The sequence below is a fragment of the Anomaloglossus baeobatrachus genome, chromosome 2 (assembly GCF_048569485.1).
Source record: "Anomaloglossus baeobatrachus isolate aAnoBae1 chromosome 2, aAnoBae1.hap1, whole genome shotgun sequence".
NCBI classification, from domain to species: Eukaryota; Metazoa; Chordata; class Amphibia; order Anura; family Aromobatidae; genus Anomaloglossus; species Anomaloglossus baeobatrachus.
Genome location: NC_134354.1, coordinates 436,969,486 through 436,990,647, shown reverse-complemented (window position 1 = coordinate 436,990,647; position 21,162 = coordinate 436,969,486). Strand labels below are relative to the sequence as shown.

Below are 21,162 nucleotides of genomic sequence, written 5' to 3'. Positions count from 1 at the left end.
AAATTAGAAAATCATCAAAAAGTGAATTTATTTCAGTAATTCAATACAAAAAGGAAAACATTATATAGAGTCATTACAGAGTAATCTATTTCAAGTGTTTATGTCTGTTAATATTGATGCTTATGGCTTATTGCTAATGAAACCCCAAAAGTCAATATCTCAGAAAATTAGAATAATTACCACAAAATACCTGCAAAGTTTCCTAAGTGTTTAAAATGGTCCCGTAGTCTGGTTCAGTAGGCTACACAATCATGGAGAAGACTGATGACTTGACAGATGTCCAGAAAGCAGTCATTGACACACTCCACAAGGAGGGTAAGCCACAAAAGGTCATTGCTAAAGAAGCTGGCTGTCTACAGAGTGCTGTATCCAAGCATAATAATGGAAGGTTGAGTGGAAGGAAAAAGTGTGGTAGAAAAAGGTGCACAAGCAACCGGGATAACCGCAGCCTTGATAGGATTGTTAAGAAAGGAAAAGTTAAGAAAGATAAGAAAAGGCCATTCAAAAATTTGGGGGAGATTCACAAGGAGCGGACTGCTGCTGGAGTCAGTGCTTCAAGAGCCACGACACACAGACGTATCCAGGACATGGGGTACAACTGTCGCATTCCTTGTGTCAAGCCACTAATGACCAATAGACAATGCCAGAAGCGTCTTACCTGGGCCAAGGAAAAAAAAAAGAACTGGACTGTTGCTCAGTGGTCCAAGGTGTTGTTTTCAGATGAAAGTAAATATTGCATTTTATTTGGAAATCAAGGTCCCAGAGTCTGGAGGAAGAGTGGAGAGGCCACAGTCCAAGCTGCATGAGGTCTAGTGTGAAGTTTCCACAATCAGTGATGGTTTGGTGAGCCATGTCATCTGCTGGTGTAGGTCCACTGTGTTTTATCAAGACTAAAGTTAGCGCAGCCGTCTACCAGGAAATGTTAGAACACTTCATGCTTCCCTCTGCTGACAAGCTTTTTGGAGATGGAAATGTCATCTTCCAGCAGGACGTGGCACCTGTCCACACTGCCAAAAGTACCAATACCTGGTTTAATAACCACAGTATCACTGTGCCTGATTGGCCAGAAAACTCGCCAGACCTAACCGCATAGAGAATCTATGGAGTATTGTCAAGAGGAAGATGAGAGACCCCAGACCCAACAATGCAGACGAGCTGAAGGCTGTTATCAAAGCAACCTGGGCTTCCATAACACCTCAGCAGTGCCACAGGCTGATCGCCTCCATGCCACGCTGCATTGATGCAGTAATTCATGGAAAAGGAGCCCCGACCAAGTATTGAGGCATTTACTGTACATACTTTTCAGTAGGCGCCAACATTTCTGAGTGTAAAATCATTTTTTCAGTTGGTCTTAAAATAATAAAATTATAAATCGAATTTTCTGAGATAATGACTTTTGGGTTTTCATTGGCTATAAGCGATAATCATCAACATTAACAGAAATAAACACTTGAAATAGATCACTCTGTGTGTAATGACTATATATAATATATGCATTTTCCTTTTTTGTATTAAATTACTGAAATAAATTAACTTTGATGATATTCCAATTTATTGAGATGCACCTGTTGTCCCAGACAGACTTGATGATATTGTTTGTTGTTGCAAAATAAATTTGGAGCCAGACACCTAACAGTTATCCATAAAGCAATACTATCTCAGCATTGAGGACACCATTTTCCCTGAAATAATCCAGAGCCCCTTTTTGTTGAAATGCAGCCCCAAACTTGCAAGGAACTTCCACCATACTTCACTGTTGTCTGCAGACTTTCATTATTCTGCTCTCCAGTCCTTCAGTGAACAAACTACCATCTATTACAGACAAATATTTCACATTTTGACTCATCAGTCTTGAGAACCTGCTGACATTTTTCTGCACCCCTGATCCTATATTTATGTGCACGGTTGAGTTGCTGGGCTTTGTTTTAAAGTCACAAGTATAGATGGCTGTTTCACTCCAATTCTCCCAAGATGAACACTTCTGGCCTAACTACTCCAAAAAATAGATGGGTGTAGCTGGGTCACACTGCTTGCTGTCATTTCTGAGCTGATAGCACTGCAGTACATTTTCTGATTTCAAAAAGGAAGCATAATATATATACGGAACAAAAATATAAAACGCAACACTTGTTTTTGCTCCCATTTTTCAAGATCTGAACTCAATGATTTAAGACTTTCTATGTAAAAAATAAGGCAGTTTTCTCTGAAATATTGTTCACAAATTTGTCTAAGGCCCCCTTCACACGCACGTGTCTCCGGTACGTGTTAGGTCCGTTCCTGCACGTACCGGAGACACGGGCACACGTAGACCCATTAAAATCAATGGGTCTGCGCACACGTGCATGTTTTGCCATGGAACGTGTGTACGTGTGGAGCATACGCGTGTCCGTGTGTTCCACACGTAGACATGTTCACGTTTTCTCTGGCATCACGGGTGTCACACGGCCCACATTCGGACCACACGGATGTAGTGTGGATGCGGTCCCGTGTGACAAGCGCCGGAGAAAACACACGTGTCAGAGAAAAAAAAATAACAACAATACTCACCTTCTCCAGCCCTCCTGTCTCTGCCGCTGCTGTCACTTGCTGCCGACCGCCGCTCATTATGCTCATTTAATATTCACTTCACTGCGGCCGGAAGCAGCAGCAGCGGAGAGTCGGCAGGACCAGAGACCGAAGATCAGCACCACGGACAGCGACGTCAGGGACAGGTGAGTTGAAAGTGCTCGTTCTTCGTGTGTTATGATGGATAACACACAGAGAACACACGTGTGCCATAAACACAGCTCACGGAGGGGAAAACGCACCTTTGACATGTCCGTGAAACACGTGCGTGATTTTCACGGACGTGTGAAGGGGGCCTAAACCTGTGTGAGTGAGCACTTCTCCTTTGCCGAGATAATCCATCCACCTCACAGGTGTAGCATAATAAGATGCCGATGGGACAGCCAGGAAGTGCCGGCAATTTTTCTAGTTTGTATTATGGAGTCATGCCCTTTGTGCACTCCTCCCAGTTATTTTAGGTGTTTTTAGTTTTCCTTTAGCAGGTTCTATTCTACCCCATACAAAAGTTCAGTTTGGACAAGAGCGGCATAGCATTTAGAGTAGGACCCAGATGAGAGTTACACCTTGACGTTGGTACTGGGCACAAGTACATTTGGGCACCTTTATTTGCTAAGTAACTCATATTTTTCAAAGAAAGTTTTTTTCATGTTTTCTTAGCAGTAATGCGCGTTCACATTCCAATATTCACCATCTACATTCTTGCGTTTATATTTTTATTCAGTATATGTCTTAGATCTGCTGCAATACGTTTTCTTGCTCAAACACTGCCATCTATGGCCCTCAACTTTGCCCCGTTTTTGGTACTTCTTTAAAAAAAAAAAAACTCTAACAGCAAATCTTAAAACTCTAGTTTTGAAACCTTTGCCTGGGAAAGACTTTCCTGAAGCAGTATAACTACCTTGTGTCTTGTTGCTGTGACCACCAGTCTTCCTATGGTCTATTACCTGTGAAATGAAACAGTCTTTTACCGTTATAGCAATTTGGCTGTTGCTCACCTAGTTTTAAGCAGTATAACTACCTTGTGTCTTGTTGATGTGCTCAGTCTTTTTCTGGTAAAGGGACTCTGTCAGCAGGTTTTTGCTATGCAAGCTGAAGCCAGCATGCTGAAAGGGTTAAGAAAGAAAGTTCATGGCTGTCTGTGCTGTCACAGTTGATATTTTATTTATTTGGTATGTTTGTTTAAACAGCAGGACCCTTATCATTGCTGGAGCACAAAGAAACGCGCCCCTCACTGTTAATGTACAATCTCTATTAAGAGCCTGGTGTGGGCAGGACAGCTCTCTCAGCTCTGCTACATGACTAAAGCTAAAAATTCTGATTGTGTGAGAACCGCTGCAGCCAGTAATCTAAGTGATACATCGTTGGATTCAGAATCTTCTTGCCTACATGATGCTGCTCTCAGATGAGGAAGCAAAAACCTGCTGACAGATTCCCATTAATTACTTTATTTCAGCTGACATTTGAAAATGATGATCATTATCACCTGTTTGGTATAATTGACTAATCATACACATGACTACAATCCTGAAAAAAACTGGTTTTGTGCAAGTGTACCTAGAAGAATAGATGCTATTTGAAGACAAAGGGTATTCACACCAAATATTGATTTCATTTACATTTCTATTTTCTTCACTTTGCATTTTGTTTATTGACAAAAATACACAATTAACATTTTTCTTTTTCAAAGCATTCTTACTTGAAAGCCTTTTCCCACACCTGCCTAAACTTTTTACACAGCACTGTGTATGGCCTCCGATACACATCCGTGCCGCCGGTACGTGTTTGGTACGTTTTTGCACGTACCGGCGGCACGGAGACACGTACACCAGTGCTACCCTATGGTAGCAGGCACACACACGTAAAACCACACGGAACGTGTGTCCGTGTCCGTTTGTACGTATGTGCGTTTTCCAACACGCTGACATGTCCACGTTTTCTCCGGCATCACGGGTGTCACACAGCCCGCACCCGTACCACACGGATGTAGTGTGGATGCGGTCCCGTATGACACGAGCCGGAGAAAACTCACGTGTCAGAGAAAAAAATAACAACAATACTCACCTTCTCCTGCCCTCCTGTCTCTGCCGCTGCTGTCACTTGCTGCCGACCGCCGCTCATTATGCTCATTTAATATTCACTTCACTGCGGCCGGCAGCAGCAGCGGAGAGTCGCCAGGGCTGGAGACCGAAGATCAGTACCCTGGACAGCAGCGCGGACCACGTGAGTATGCAAATTCCTGGTTCTCCGTGTGCCATCGCGGATAGCACACGGAGAACACACGTGGCCCGCACGTACCGGCGAAACGTACTTACCTACACGCAACATGCAGGGAAAATACGTGTCTTGCGACACATGTGTGATTTTTACGTGACTGTGGCAGAGGCCTATTGCATAGTACAACATAAATTACGCCGAAATACTAACTTTATAACAAGTACTGTTAAAAAAATTCAGGATTAGGAAAAGACTCAGAAAATTAAGCTTAAAATAACAAATGACAAGTGAGCAGCAACCCTTGGAGGTATTGCCCTTGTGTACCGAATGTGGTGCCCCCAAAAATGTAAGGTTATTTTAAATGAATAGAAATTGAATATTTTGTCTGCTATTACTCACCCTTTCACTGACCTTCAAAGAAACTAGAAAGTAACCATCCTTTCCAGATCAATACATAACAATATTACACATTTATAGTATCCAAGCCGCATAACCCTGTGCAGCAGAGGAACAATGGCCCCCCTGAGACTATGCCAAGGCTCCACATTTTAAATACAGGGATGGGAGGGGAATAATTGATTGATCCTGCTTCAGTGTCTTATGATCTATAGAACAACTTGTCAGGAAATTATGAAAGGTGAAGGAGGACTGATACTACACAGATGAGAGCAGATAGCCTTCTATTCCAGCCATTTACACACAACTGCCTTTCTCTTCTGCATGCAGCTTTTAATCTCTGCAGTCTGCAGCTGCAGAAACCTTCAGCTATTGCCTTCCCGCGTCCTCATTGCGATACTTGATGTCATCTACATTCTAGAGGACACAGTGCTTTCTTATATAAGCCCTCATTGTCTTACTAATGGATATTACCTGAGCAATTACTCAGACTTCTTCTACCTGGAGAAACTGGCGGTGAGTCAGCATCTTCCCAGCAGTCAGCATGTGAATCACTGGCTTTGTACGCAGAACTTTCCTCCAATAAAGACATCGGAATAGGGCACGGAATAGAAAAAGCCAACTACACAGTCCGGAATGTATACAGAATAGAAACCATAGTGGTAGTCATACAATATTATCTGGGGTCCAGCAACGTGAAATCACCAGGTAAATGTCATTTACAGCCGAGGTATTTAGTGATGAGTGAGCTCTACCATACTCGGATCCTCGGTACTCGTAACTAGTGATGAGCGAGCACTACCATACTCGGATCCTCGGTACTCATAACTAGTGATGAGTGAGCTCTACCATACTCGGATCCTCGGTACCCGTAACAAGTGATGAGTGAGCTCTACCATACTCGGATCCTCGGTACTCGTAACAAGTGATGAGTGAGCACTACCATACTCGGATCCTCGGTACTCGTAACAAGTGATGAGTGAGCTCTACCATACTCGGATCCTCGGTACTCATAACTAGTGATGAGTGAGCTCTACCATATTCGGATCCTCGGTACTCATAACTAGTGATGAGTGAGCTCTACCATACTCGGATCCTCGGTACTCATAACTAGTGATGAGTGAGCTCTACCATACTCGGATCCTCGGTACTCATAACTAGTGATGAGTGAGCTCTACCATATTCGGATCCTCGGTACTCATAACTAGTGATGAGTGAGCTCTACCATACTCGGATCCTCGGTACTCGTAACTAGTGATGAGCGAGCACTACCATACTCGGATCCTCGGTACTCGTAACTAGTGATGAGTGAGCTCTACCATACTCGGATCCTCGGTACCCGTAACAAGTGATGAGTGAGCTCTACCATACTCGGATCCTCGGTACTCATAACTAGTGATGAGTGAGCTCTACCATACTCGGATCCTCGGTACTCGTAACAAGTGATGAGTGAGCTCTACCATACTCGGATCCTCGGTACTCGTAACAAGTGATGAGTGAGCTCTACCATACTCGGATCCTCGGTACTCCTAACAAGTGATGAGTGAGCTCTACCATACTCGGATCCTCGGTACTCATAACTAGTGATGAGTGAGCTCTACCATATTCGGATCCTCGGTACTCATAACTAGTGATGAGTGAGCTCTACCATACTCGGATCCTTGGTACTCATAACTAGTGATGAGTGAGCTCTACCATACTCGGATCCTCGGTACTCATAACTAGTGATGAGTGAGCTCTACCATACTCGGATCCTCGGTACTCATAACTAGTGATGAGTGAGCTCTACCATACTCGGATCCTCGGTACTCATAACTTGTGATGAGTGAGCTCTACCATACTCGGATCCTCGGTACTCATAACTAGTGATGAGTGAGCACTACCATGCTTGGGTGCTCTGTACTCGTAACTAGTGATGAGTGAGCACTACCATGCTTGGTTCCTTGGTATTCATAACGAGCACTCAGACGCTTGGACGGGCATGGCTTGTGTACTGAGTATAATGGAAGTTAATGAGGGTCTCGAGCATTTTTCTCCAAAATCTTCTTTCCCATTGACTTTCATTATACTCAGTAATTGAGTCATGCCCATCCGAGCACCAACTGCTTGTTACAAGTACCGAGCACCCGAGCATGGTAGTGCTCACTCATCACTAGTACCGAGCACCTGAGCATGGTAGTGCTCGCTCATCACTAGTACTGAGCACCCGAGCATGATAGTGCTCACTCATCATTAGTACCAAGAACTCGAGCATGGTAGTGCTCGCTCATCCCTAGTACCGATCACCCAAGCATAGTAGTGCTCGCTCATCACTAGTACCGAGCACCCGAGCACGGTAGTGCTCACTGATCAGTAGTATCAAAATTAACCAAGAAGTTCAGCCTGCCATTCACCATACGACCTTTTCATCAGGGTACACGGAAAGAAAGAAGGAGGGCGGGCCACCTCCGTAGGAAAATCCAAATACAAAAAAAGAAAAAAAAAACAGCACCTGCAGTCCAATCTTCAATTTAAATAAAACATACTTTTATTGGAAACATGTTAAAATATACATGTATAGATAGAAAATCCTTACACGTTTCAGGTCATAGTGACCCTTACTCCCTATGAGCATGGTAGTGCTCGCTCATCACTAGTACCGAGCACCAATGCATGGTAGTGCTCGCTCATCACTAGTACCGAGCAGCAATGCATGGTATTGCTTGCTCATCACTAGTACCGAGCACTAATGCATGGTAGTGCTCATTCATCACTAGTACAGAGCACCCGAGCATGGTAGTGCTCATTCATCACTAGTACCGAGCACTAATGCATGGTAGTGCTCATTCATCACTAGTACGGAGCACCCGAGCATGGTAGTGCTCGCCCATCACTATTTGTTTCCATTCAGAGTAATCTGAGTAAACATACACATGTTATATACAACGTACTACATACAGGAGGTACAAAATAGAGATATAGAAAGATATATGGCTGAGTATGTCAGCCGTGATATTGATTTAAACTACGCAAATCAACTTACGTGAGTGAAAGGGAACCTGTCACATTGTACATACAGCATGGCATAGTGAAGAAGGCGTTGGAAAAGATTCAGCATAACTTGTACTTTATTCATTGAACTCATTGTGTATTTGCAGCATGGAATGAAGAAGATGTTGGAAAAGATTCAGCATAACTTGTATTTTATAAACTAAACTCATTATATATGAGTCCGGTGCGTGGTCCTACGCAGTGATTGACAGCTATCTGCATACACAGTCATACAGAGAAGACTGTCAATCACCAGGAGGACCGCCCCCTGGACTCTTATGCATACAGATACTAGAGATTTCAATGAATAAATTCCATTTTTGCTGAAACGTTTCCCACAAAACTGTACAATAAGCTCCCCTTGCTCTATAACATCCTGCCTGCACATCAGACATCATTTTCACATGACAGGTTCCCTTTAAAATAAAAAAAATGCACTGTTTTATCTTCATTGAATATTCATTATAAGAAGAACACAGCTTCCAGCCATTAAAGCATGTGCATAGCAACCCCTGGACCTGCCCAGGCACATGTGATGGATCACTGACAGCTACACATAGCAGTGTGTGGATTCTCATTAATGAGTGTGCTAATATATTCAGATGGAAGGATCCTGCACTACTAGCTGTACCCGGTGACAGCCACTGCAGAGGGAATGGAGGTAATAAAATGCTACATTAATTATCCCCCACACCACAAGACAGTGCACACACCATGTACGATCCCTATAACTAGCCATGACAATGTAGAATATTCACAACTCAGATCCGCATAGGGATAGACAGATGCCAGCCATGCTGGGCACAGCTGGGCTACAATTTTGGAGTTTAGCTGCTGAGGGTATATTTCTGTATAATAACATATCCACTAGCAGAACATGAAATAAACTGTAACTGCAGACAGTAACCATGGGGTAGAGAACGGCATACTGTGGGCATCACATTGCCACAGGTGGGTCAGTCACCCTCAGCTGTCACATTGTAGGCAGGTAACAAGGACTGTGGTGCAGAGAGCAGGTATACTGCGGGCATCACATATCATTAGGTGGCACAGGTGGGTCAGTCACCCTCAGCTGTCACATTGTAGGCAGGTAACACTGACTGTGGTGCAGAGAGCAGACATCACATAGCATTAGGTGGCACAGGTGGGTCAGTCACCCTCAGCTGTCACACTGTAGGTAGGTAACACTGACTGGTGCAGAGAGCAGACATCACATATCATTAGGTGGCACAGGTGGGTCAGTCACCCTCAGCTGTCACACTGTAGGTAGGTAACACTGACTATGGTGCAGAGAGCGGGCATACTGTGGGCATCACATAGCATTAGGTGGCACAGGTGGGTCAGTCACCCTCAGCTGTCACATTGTAGGTAGGTAACAATGACTATGGTGCAGAGAGCGGGCATACTGTGGGCATCACATATCATTAGGTGGTACAGGTGGGTCAGTCACCCTCAGCTGTCACACTGTAGGTAGGTAACACTGACTATGGTGCAGAGAGCGGGCATACTGTGGGCATCACATAGCATTAGGTGGCACAGGTGGGTCAGTCACCCTCAGCTGTCACACTGTAGGTAGGTAACACTGACTGGTGCAGAGAGCAGGCATCACATATCATTAGGTGGCACAGGTGGGTCAGTCACCCTCAGCTGTCACACTGTATGTAGGTAACACTGACTGTGGTGCAGAGAGCAGGTATACTGCGGGCATCACATATCATTAGGTGGCACAGGTGAGTCAGTCACCCTCAGCTGTCACATTGTAGGCAGGTAACACTGACTGTGGTGCAGAGAGCAGACATCACATATCATTAGGTGGCACAGGTGGGTCAGTCACCCTCAGCTGTCACACTGTAGGTAGGTAACACTGACTATGGTGCAGAGAGCGGGCATACTGTGGGCATCACATAGCATTAGGTGGCACAGGTGGGTCAGTCACCCTCAGCTGTCACATTGTAGGTAGGTAACAATGACTATGGTGCAGAGAGCGGGCATACTGTGGGCATCACATATCATTAGGTGGCACAGGTGGGTCAGTCACCCTCAGCTGTCACACTGTAGGTAGGTAACACTGACTATGGTGCAGAGAGCGGGCATACTGTGGGCATCACATAGCATTAGGTGGCACAGGTGGGTCAGTCACCCTCAGCTGTCACACTGTAGGTAGGTAACACTGACTGGTGCAGAGAGCAGGCATCACATATCATTAGGTGGCACAGGTGGGTCAGTCACCCTCAGCTGTCACACTGTATGTAGGTAACACTGACTGTGGTGCAGAGAGCAGGTATACTGCGGGCATCACATATCATTAGGTGGCACAGGTGAGTCAGTCACCCTCAGCTGTCACATTGTAGGCAGGTAACACTGACTGTGGTGCAGAGAGCGGGCATACTGTGGGCATCACATAGCATTAGGTGGCACAGGTGGGTCAGTCACCCTCAGCTGTCACACTGTAGGTAGGTAACACTGACTGGTGCAGAGAGCGGGCATCACATATCATTAGGTGGCACAGGTGGGTCAGTCACCCTCAGCTGTCACATTGTAGGTAGGTAACAATGACTATGGTGCAGAGAGCGGGCATACTGTGGGCATCACATAGCATTAGGTGGCACAGGTGGGTCAGTCACCCTCAGCTGTCACACTGTAGGTAGGTAACACTGACTATGGTGCAGAGAGCGGGCATACTGTGGGGATCACATAGCATTAGGTGGCACAGGGGGGTCAGTCACCCTCAGCTGTCACACTGTAGGCAGGTAACACTGACTGTGGTGCAGAGAGCGGGCATACTGTGGGGATCACATATCATTAGGTGGCACAGGTGGGTCAGTCACCCTCAGCTGTCACACTGTAGGCAGGTAACACTGACTGTGGTGCAGAGAGCGGGCATACTGTGGGGATCACATATCATTAGGTGGCACAGGTGGGTCAGTCACCCTCAGCTGTCACACTGTAGGCAGGTAACACTGACTGTGGTGCAGAGAGCGGGCATACTGTGGGCATCACATATCATTAGGTGGCACAGGTGGGTCAGTCACCCTCAGCTGTCACACTGTAGGCAGGTAACACTGACTATGGTGCCCATGTGGAGACAGGGATGCCAACAGTTCATCTTCCTAGCCTTATCTGTGATAGGTAAGCCTGGCTTGTAGCCCCACGGCCAGCATGGGCCAGCTGCAGACCCTAACCATGTACGGTGCCATGTAAACAGAACAGGCACTGTGAGACACACGGACAACGACACCGAATGGATCCTCTCAACCGATCACTATGAGGATGATGATGGTAGCGATCAGCACGGCGGACAGCTCCACACATTCCGCCGGTCACAGCGGGGTTAATACACCAATGTTTTCAGACGTAGAGCGAGACAAGGCTGCACATGTCCTGATTCAGCGCAGCTCCCTCCGGCAGCGCAAGGGTTACCCACACTGCAGCGCTCGGCAGTAAGCACTGCTACACTTAGCACATTGCATTGCTCTGCAGTTAAAGGCGACGCTGCTGCCACAGAAATCTGGCCGTGCAATTCAGTCTCCCCCAGGGGCGCCAAGGGGTTAACCCGCCTTACCTGGAGCCGTCACCTCAGCCCCGCTCCAGCCGCACCTGCTGCCGCCGAGTGTCCTCAGCCATCTAAGCCGAGTCTCCGCCCACCTGAGTAAGAGGCTGGCAAATGGGCGTGGCCTGATTATCGTGTACCAGGGCTCCGCGGGGTCCTACAGAGGCGCTGCTTTTCTGACTACTACCTGTGTGATTAATGGATATTACTGGGGGTGTCAGGGTTCCAAGGTCACATTGCCTGTAGCTGCCTATGATAATTGGTCCACATTGTCAGCACAATGCAATCTACCTACAGCAAGGCATCACCCCGTGCAATCCGCTGGCGACAGCAATGGACGGCACGTGTTCTCATCATGCCATAGTCCGGGAGCTGTACGGTGGGGATGTGTACGGATGTGTACGGAGGGTATGTGTATGGATGAGTACGGAGGCTATGTGTACGGATGTGTACGGAGGGTATGTGTACGGATGAGTACGGAGGGTATGTGTACGGATGTGTACGGAGGGTATGTGTACGGATGAGTACGGAGGGTATGTGTACGGATGAGTACGGAGGGTATGTGTACGGATGAGTACGGAGGGTATGTGTATGGATGAGTACGGAGGGTATGTGTACGGATGTGTACGGTGGGTATGTGTACGGATGTGTACGGAGGGTATGTGTACGGATGTGTACGGAGGGTATGTGTACGGATGTGTACGGTGGGTATGTGTACGGATGTGTACGGAGGGTATGTGTACGGATGTGTACGGAGGGTATGTGTACGGATGTGTACGGAGGGTATGTGTACGGATGTGTACGGTGGGTATGTGTACGGATGTGTACGGAGGGTATGTGTACGGATGAGTACGGAGGGTATGTGTACGGATGAGTACGGAGGGTATGTGTACGGATGAGTACGGAGGGTATGTGTACGGATGTGTACGGTGGGTATGTGTACGGATGAGTACGGAGGGTATGTGTACGGATGAGTACGGAGGGTATGTGTACGGATGAGTACGGAGGGTATGTGTACGGATGAGTACGGAGGCTATGTGTACGGATGAGTACGGAGGCTATGTGTACGGATGAGTACGGAGGCTATGTGTACGGATGAGTACGGAGGCTATGTGTACGGATGAGTACGGAGGCTATGTGTACGGATGAGTACGGAGGCTATGTGTACGGATGAGTACGGAGGCTATGTGTACGGATGAGTACGGAGGCTATGTGTACGGATGAGTACGGAGGCTATGTGTACGGATGAGTACGGAGGCTATGTGTACGGATGAGTACGGAGGGTATGTGTACGGATCAGTACGGAGGGTATGTGTACGGATCAGTACGGAGGGTATGTGTACGGATCAGTACGGAGGGTATGTGTACGGATCAGTACGGAGGGTATGTGTACGGATGAGTACGGAGGGTATGTGTACGGATGAGTACGGAGGGTATGTGTACGGATGAGTACGGAGGGTATGTGTACGGATGAGTACGGAGGGTATGTGTACGGATGAGTACGGAGGGTATGTGTACGGATGTGTACGGTGGGTATGTGTACGGATGAGTACGGAGGGTATGTGTACGGATGAGTACGGAGGGTATGTGTACGGATGAGTACGGAGGGTATGTGTACGGATGAGTACGGAGGCTATGTGTACGGATGAGTACGGAGGCTATGTGTACGGATGAGTACGGAGGCTATGTGTACGGATGAGTACGGAGGCTATGTGTACGGATGAGTACGGAGGCTATGTGTACGGATGAGTACGGAGGCTATGTGTACGGATGAGTACGGAGGCTATGTGTACGGATGAGTACGGAGGCTATGTGTACGGATGAGTACGGAGGCTATGTGTACGGATGAGTACGGAGGCTATGTGTACGGATGAGTACGGAGGGTATGTGTACGGATCAGTACGGAGGGTATGTGTACGGATCAGTACGGAGGGTATGTGTACGGATCAGTACGGAGGGTATGTGTACGGATCAGTACGGAGGGTATGTGTACGGATGAGTACGGAGGGTATGTGTACGGATGAGTACGGAGGGTATGTGTACGGATGAGTACGGAGGGTATGTGTACGGATGAGTACGGAGGGTATGTGTACGGATGAGTACGGAGGGTATGTGTACGGATCAGTACGGAGGGTATGTGTACGGATCAGTACGGAGGGTATGTGTACGGATCAGTACGGAGGGTATGTGTACGGATCAGTACGGAGGGTATGTGTACGGATCAGTACGGAGGGTATGTGTACGGATGAGTACGGAGGGTATGTGTACGGATGAGTACGGAGGGTATGTGTACGGATGAGTACGGAGGGTATGTGTACGGATGAGTACGGAGGGTATGTGTACGGATGAGTACGGAGGGTATGTGTACGGATGAGTACGGAGGGTATGTGTACGGATGAGTACGGAGGGTATGTGTACGGATGTGTACGGTGGGTATGTGTACGGATGAGTACGGAGGGTATGTGTACGGATGAGTACGGAGGGTATGTGTACGGATGAGTACGGAGGGTATGTGTACGGATGAGTACGGAGGGTATGTGTACGGATGAGTACGGAGGGTATGTGTACGGATGAGTACGGAGGGTATGTGTACGGATGAGTACGGAGGGTATGTGTACGGATGAGTACGGAGGGTATGTGTACGGATGAGTACGGAGGGTATGTGTACGGATGAGTACGGAGGGTATGTGTACGGATGAGTACGGAGGGTATGTGTACGGATGAGTACGGAGGGTATGTGTACGGATGAGTACGGAGGGTATGTGTATGGATGTGTACGGTGGGTATGTGTATGGATGTGTACGGTGGGTATGTGTATGGATGTGTACGGTGGGTATGTGTATGGATGTGTACGGTGGGTATGTGTATGGATGTGTACGGTGGGTATGTGTATGGATGTGTACGGTGGGTATGTGTATGGATGAGTACGGTGGGTATGTGTAAGGATGAGTACGGAGGGTATGTGTACGGATGAGTACGGAGGGTATGTGTACGGATGAGTACGGAGGGTATGTGTACGGATGAGTACGGAGGGTATGTGTACGGATGAGTACGGAGGGTATGTGTACGGATGAGTACGGTGGGTATGTGTACGGATGAGTACGGTGGGTATGTGTACGGATGAGTACGGAGGGTATGTGTACGGATGAGTACGGAGGGTATGTGTACGGATGAGTACGGAGGGTATGTGTACGGATGAGTACGGAGGGTATGTGTACGGATGAGTACGGAGGGTATGTGTACGGATGAGTACGGAGGGTATGTGTACGGATGAGTACGGAGGGTATGTGTACGGATGAGTACGGAGGGTATGTGTACGGATGAGTACGGAGGGTATGTGTACGGATGAGTACGGAGGGTATGTGTACGGATGTGTACGGTGGGTATGTGTACGGATGAGTACGGTGGGTATGTGTATGGATGTGTACGGATGTGTACGGTGGGTATGTGTATGGATGAGTACGGTGGGTATGTGTATGGATGTGTACGGAGGGTATGTGTATGGATGTGTACGGTGGGTATGTGTACGGATGAGTACGGAGGGTATGTGTACGGATGAGTACGGAGGGTATGTGTACGGATGAGTACGGAGGGTATGTGTACGGATGAGTACGGTGGGTATGTGTACGGATGAGTACGGTGGGTATGTGTACGGATGAGTACGGAGGGTATGTGTACGGATGAGTACGGAGGGTATGTGTACGGATGAGTACGGAGGGTATGTGTACGGATGAGTACGGAGGGTATGTGTACGGATGAGTACGGAGGGTATGTGTACGGATGAGTACGGAGGGTATGTGTACGGATGAGTACGGAGGGTATGTGTACGGATGAGTACGGAGGGTATGTGTACGGATGTGTACGGTGGGTATGTGTACGGATGAGTATGGAGGGTATGTGTACGGATGAGTACGGAGGGTATGTGTACGGATGAGTACGGAGGGTATGTGTATGGATGAGTACGGAGGGTATGTGTATGGATGTGTACGGATGTGTACGGTGGGTATGTGTATGGATGAGTACGGTGGGTATGTGTATGGATGTGTACGGAGGGTATGTGTATGGATGTGTACGGTGGGTATGTGTATGGATGAGTACGGAGGGTATGTGTATGGATGTGTACGGTGGGTATGTGTATGGATGAGTACGGTGGGTATGTGTATGGATGAGTAAAGTGGGTATGTGTATGGATGAGTAAAGTGGGTATGTGTATGGATGAGTACGGATGTGTACGGTGGGTATGTGTATGGATGAGTACGGTGGGTATGTGTATGGATGTGTACGGAGGGTATGTGTATGGATGAGTACGGTGGGTATGTGTATGGATGTGTACGGAGGGTATGTGTATGGATGAGTACGGAGGGTATGTGTATGGATGTGTACGGAGGGTATGTGTATGGATGAGTAAAGTGGGTATGTGTATGGATGAGTACGGAGGGTATGTGTACGGATGAGTACGGAGGGTATGTGTACGGATGAGTACGGAGGGTATGTGTACGGATGAGTACGGAGGGTATGTGTACGGATGAGTACGGAGGGTATGTGTACGGATGAGTACGGAGGGTATGTGTACGGATGTGTACGGTGGGTATGTGTACGGATGAGTACGGAGGGTATGTGTACGGATGAGTACGGAGGGTATGTGTACGGATGAGTACGGAGGGTATGTGTACGGATGAGTACGGAGGGTATGTGTACGGATGAGTACGGAGGGTATGTGTACGGATGAGTACGGAGGGTATGTGTACGGATGAGTACGGAGGGTATGTGTACGGATGAGTACGGAGGGTATGTGTACGGATGAGTACGGAGGGTATGTGTACGGATGAGTACGGAGGGTATGTGTACGGATGAGTACGGAGGGTATGTGTATGGATGAGTACGGAGGGTATGTGTATGGATGAGTACGGAGGGTATGTGTATGGATGTGTACGGTGGGTATGTGTATGGATGTGTACGGTGGGTATGTGTATGGATGTGTACGGTGGGTATGTGTATGGATGTGTACGGTGGGTATGTGTATGGATGTGTACGGTGGGTATGTGTATGGATGTGTACGGTGGGTATGTGTATGGATGAGTACGGTGGGTATGTGTAAGGATGAGTACGGAGGGTATGTGTACGGATGAGTACGGAGGGTATGTGTACGGATGAGTACGGAGGGTATGTGTACGGATGAGTACGGAGGGTATGTGTACGGATGAGTACGGAGGGTATGTGTACGGATGAGTACGGTGGGTATGTGTACGGATGAGTACGGTGGGTATGTGTACGGATGAGTACGGAGGGTATGTGTACGGATGAGTACGGAGGGTATGTGTACGGATGAGTACGGAGGGTATGTGTACGGATGAGTACGGAGGGTATGTGTACGGATGAGTACGGAGGGTATGTGTACGGATGAGTACGGAGGGTATGTGTACGGATGAGTACGGAGGGTATGTGTACGGATGAGTACGGAGGGTATGTGTACGGATGAGTACGGAGGGTATGTGTACGGATGAGTACGGAGGGTATGTGTACGGATGTGTACGGTGGGTATGTGTACGGATGAGTACGGTGGGTATGTGTATGGATGTGTACGGATGTGTACGGTGGGTATGTGTATGGATGAGTACGGTGGGTATGTGTATGGATGTGTACGGAGGGTATGTGTATGGATGTGTACGGTGGGTATGTGTACGGATGAGTACGGAGGGTATGTGTACGGATGAGTACGGAGGGTATGTGTACGGATGAGTACGGAGGGTATGTGTACGGATGAGTACGGTGGGTATGTGTACGGATGAGTACGGTGGGTATGTGTACGGATGAGTACGGAGGGTATGTGTACGGATGAGTACGGAGGGTATGTGTACGGATGAGTACGGAGGGTATGTGTACGGATGAGTACGGAGGGTATGTGTACGGATGAGTACGGAGGGTATGTGTACGGATGAGTACGGAGGGTATGTGTACGGATGAGTACGGAGGGTATGTGTACGGATGTGTACGGTGGGTATGTGTACGGATGAGTATGGAGGGTATGTGTACGGATGAGTACGGAGGGTATGTGTACGGATGAGTACGGAGGGTATGTGTATGGATGAGTACGGAGGGTATGTGTATGGATGTGTACGGATGTGTACGGTGGGTATGTGTATGGATGAGTACGGTGGGTATGTGTATGGATGTGTACGGAGGGTATGTGTATGGATGTGTACGGTGGGTATGTGTATGGATGAGTACGGAGGGTATGTGTATGGATGTGTACGGTGGGTATGTGTATGGATGAGTACGGTGGGTATGTGTATGGATGAGTAAAGTGGGTATGTGTATGGATGAGTAAAGTGGGTATGTGTATGGATGAGTACGGATGTGTACGGTGGGTATGTGTATGGATGAGTACGGTGGGTATGTGTATGGATGTGTACGGAGGGTATGTGTATGGATGAGTACGGTGGGTATGTGTATGGATGTGTACGGAGGGTATGTGTATGGATGAGTACGGAGGGTATGTGTATGGATGTGTACGGAGGGTATGTGTATGGATGAGTAAAGTGGGTATGTGTATGGATGAGTACGGAGGGTATGTGTATGGATGTGTACGGTGGGTATGTGTATGGATGAGTACGGAGGGTATGTGTATGGATGAGTACGGATGAGTACGGAGGGTATGTGTATGGATGAGTACGGAGGGTATGTGTATGGATGAGTACGGAGGGTATGTGTATGGATGAGTACGGAGGGTATGTGTATGGATGAGTACGGAGGGTATGTGTACGGATGAGTAAAGTGGGTATGTGTATGGATGAGTACGGAGGGTATGTGTATGGATGTGTACGGTGGGTATGTGTATGGATGAGTACGGAGGGTATGTGTATGGATGAGTACGGATGAGTACGGAGGGTATGTGTATGGATGAGTACGGAGGGTATGTGTATGGATGAGTACGGAGGGTATGTGTACGGATGAGTACGGATGAGTACGGAGGGTATGTGTACGGATGAGTACGGAGGGTATGTGTATGGATGAGTACGGAGGGTATGTGTATGGATGAGTACGGTGGGTATGTGTATGGATGAGTACGGAGGGTATGTGTATGGATGTGTACGGATGTGTACGGTGGGTATGTGTGCATGTAGAAGTGCAGGATGGACCGCTTCCCCAGGTGTGTGGTGCGAGCTTACCCTAGGGCTGTGTTCACACTGCACATCTGGAGGAGACGTTTCTGGGACACAGCTGTCTCTGCAGGCTTCATACAAAGATATAAGAAGGCGTTTTTTCAGAGAAGTCAGTTTTATATGAGTGAAAATATAGTAGTAAGAAGGAAGCAATAATTCTGTATGATAAATGGGTCAGTAACACCTCCCAGTCTAAACAAGGGGGTCTGCCACCCCCAAACTGACATCCATTTCTACATTCACATAGGTGACTTGGGCCCTATATCACACACATGGTACAGATTTTACGATTTTACTTATTTTATGGAAAAAAGGTTTCATTACACATGTAAATGAGGGGCTTCGGTGCTACTTTGGTGCGTCCAAATGCTTAGTGCACGCCTGTCCTTATTATGATTGACGCCATGTATCCTCCTGCCTGTACACACTGACACTATAGGAATGAGAGCACATGTCGCGGGCGGAGGAGGGGACGCCGCGCTCTCCCACTGCTCGGGTCCGGCCGCTGCTGCTGCTGCGGCTGCCGCTGCTCGGTGGTGGCTCGAGCGGTGTGCCGGATCCCGGGGACTCGAGCGGCGCTCCTCGCCCGTGAGTGAAAGGGGTGTGTTGGTGGTGGGGGAAGGAATTTGGTTATTGTCCGTGACGCCACCCACGGATGTGGTGATTTTTTGGTAACGCCACCGCTGCTCTGTATGGGGATCCTGGGAGCGGTGACAGGGAGCAGCTGAGTTGTTAGTTCTCCCCTCCGTGGGTAAGGGTTGGTTGTCCCGGGGCCCAGTGATGGGGTGGAGGATGGGTGATGGCAGGCCGGGTGCGGGGCCTGGTGAGGTGCAGGGTCGCGGGGGCAGCGCCTTGCCGCACGGCACGGTGGTACTCACTCAGCCTGAGACGATGACACAGTTCTTGGTAAAACACACGGCTGGAAAGACGGTTCCCACGGACGGCTGCTGTTGCTTTTCCCCGGTAGTTAACGGTGACTGTCTCTTTCCCTGCACCTAGTACTTCTGTTGGTTCCAATGGGTTCCCACCGGTAACCCGCTCCCCGGCTTGGATATGGGCCGGAGGAGCCCCTCTTTGCCCGCAGGCGCTGGCCCTGAGAAACTGGTGCCTTGGCGGTGGCGGTGTCTCTCTCATACGGTTGGACTGTTGCTTTCAATCTGGACTTAGTTGTTTGGAAACCCGGAGGTCCCCTTCACTGACGGATTTGGCAAATTCACGGCGACTCCAAGCCTTGCCGGGATCCGAAAGGCCCCTGCCAATGGTGCTGGCTTCTCCTTGTGTACCGGTCCGGTACCGCCGGGCCACCGCCCGTCCACGGTCCTTACGGCAACTCCGATAGGCCACTCCTGCAGACGGTCACCGCCGTCTGCTAACCTTGCTGTCTCTGTCCGGGGCACACACCCGGACGCTCTCAGATAGTTGCTCCACTACCACTTTACTCTTCACACTCTCCCGTCCAAAACTAATCTGGTCTCTTTTCCCGCCTCCAGGACTGTGATCTCCTCGGTGGGTGGGGCCAACCGCCTGGCCCACCCCCTGGTGTGAACATCAGCCCCTGGAGGAAGGCAACAAGGATTTTTGGGTCTAGCTTTGATGTGCCTAACCGGGGTGTAGGGTGTGGTGATGTCATTACCTGTGACCCCTGGCTTGTCCAGGGCGTCACACACATACAATGCCAGTGTCTGTGGGTGCCCTCTCCTGTCTGCAGCACACAATGTATACAGGAGAGGGAGGTGAGAGCGCTCTCATACTGCAGGAGCCATACAGAGGTGTTGACGGGTTGTCCACTACTCAGATAACCCTTCTCAATCAGCATGTCTGCCTCCGGTAAAATAACAGCATATGCTCATCTTCCGTTCCAGTAGTATCAGCATTTGCTCTCCTGGGGCTCACCTTACATTATTACATCACACAAGTCCTGCTCCCAATCATCCCTGGCTTCACTTTCCTTGCCTTTGGATGAATTGAACATCAAGAGGAAGTCAGCTGTCACTTCCTCTTGATGTTCGCTATGTCCAAAGATGGGGAGAACGAAGCCAGCGGTGAGAATGCACAGGGCTCACATGACCTAATAAAGTTACGTAAGCCCCAGGAGAGCGAGTGCTGGCACCGCTGGAAAGGCATCAGCACTAGGGCCAAGTACCAGGGTTCTCTCACACTGGTGTATAAAACGGACAAGTGTAACAAAAAATATTGCATTGTGCTTGGAGTAGAATAGATCTGTGAGCAGGGTCTGACTGAGGT

General features: G+C 48.4%; 1 protein-coding gene across 1 annotated transcript in view; it reads right to left on the bottom strand.

The window, feature by feature from the left end:
- The window catches only part of RASL10B (RAS like family 10 member B), a 228,585-nt gene extending 216,739 nt beyond the window's left edge, over positions 1-11,846 (bottom strand). Inside the window, exon 1 of the mRNA XM_075336257.1 lies at positions 11,768-11,846. The gene's annotated coding sequence lies outside the window, so the exon portion shown is untranslated. The remainder of the gene's footprint in view (positions 1-11,767) is intronic.
- Positions 11,847-21,162: the final 9,316 nt, after the last annotated feature.